General features: G+C 34.6%; 1 pseudogene; it reads left to right on the forward strand.

Moving 5' to 3' along the window:
- Positions 1-230: 230 nt before the first annotated feature.
- LOC109217900 lies at positions 231-789 on the forward strand (annotated as a pseudogene).
- Positions 790-1078: the final 289 nt, after the last annotated feature.

Here is a 1078-nt window from a genome sequence, read left to right on the forward strand (position 1 = left end):
AAAGCACCAAAAAGCCCAATTACTCCTTGGGCATCACTCATCTAGATTGAGAGAACTTCATTTATAGCCCATCGGGCAAAACAAATTTCAACCGGTATCCCACAAATTGACCCATACAAGTCATAGCCTAAAAATAATGACAAGTGCTAGTCGTCGCCTCCCATCGCTATCTTTCTTCCTTACTATCTTTCTTCTTCTCTCTCACGCCAGCAACCCATGGTTGTGGTTCCATGGATGCTTTTCTCTTTTTCTCTCTCTCTCTCTTGATGGCTTATGTGCAATCAAGAAAAAAACAACGGAAAATTCCGTCAACACCCAAAAAAACCCACCCCAACCAACCCACCTCACATCCCCCAAAATATTATCAAGCAGGCGATGTCGTAAAACCCCTTGTTAACAAACACAAGCCAAAACCCACAAAATTAAGATCAAGTATTACACCTGGAACTGTACTCATTATCTTGGCTGGAAGATTTAAGGGTAAAATAGTTGTGTTTTTAAAAGCAACTTAGATCTGGGGTTTTGCTTGTTACTGGTCCTTTTAAACTTAATAGAGTTCTGTTAAGACGTGTTAATCAAGCTTATGTTATTGCTTTCGACTAAAGTTGATGTTAGTACGGTAAATGTTGAGAAGATTGACGATAAGTATTTTGATAAGGTAGCTGAGAAGAAACAGAAGAAGGGTAAAGGCGAGTTCTTTGAAGAGAAAAAAGAAGTTTGTTTTCATTTGTTCATTTTCTACTTTAATTTTTTCTAGTTTAAATCATATTTTCGCATTTTTAGATATAAATGTGAAATGTAGTGAGTCTCTAGAAACATTCTCTTGGATCCTTTATTCGGTTCTCGAGAATCTGAAAGTCATTGTAATTTTCATCTTATAGTTTAACTTTTGTTTGCAATTCATGATTTTGGGTTATATCTGAGTTTTGAATACAAATATGCTATGACCCCAATTTATTGCCATCGCAAACTTATGATCCCAGATTTATTATGGATAAGAAAATATACAAAATAGACAATCATTATACAATTTGTATACAATAGATATATAAAAATAGACTGTCATTATACAAAAAAT

This window comes from Nicotiana attenuata, unplaced genomic scaffold (assembly GCF_001879085.1).
Source record: "Nicotiana attenuata strain UT unplaced genomic scaffold, NIATTr2, whole genome shotgun sequence".
In the NCBI taxonomy this organism is placed as follows: Eukaryota; Viridiplantae; Streptophyta; class Magnoliopsida; order Solanales; family Solanaceae; genus Nicotiana; species Nicotiana attenuata.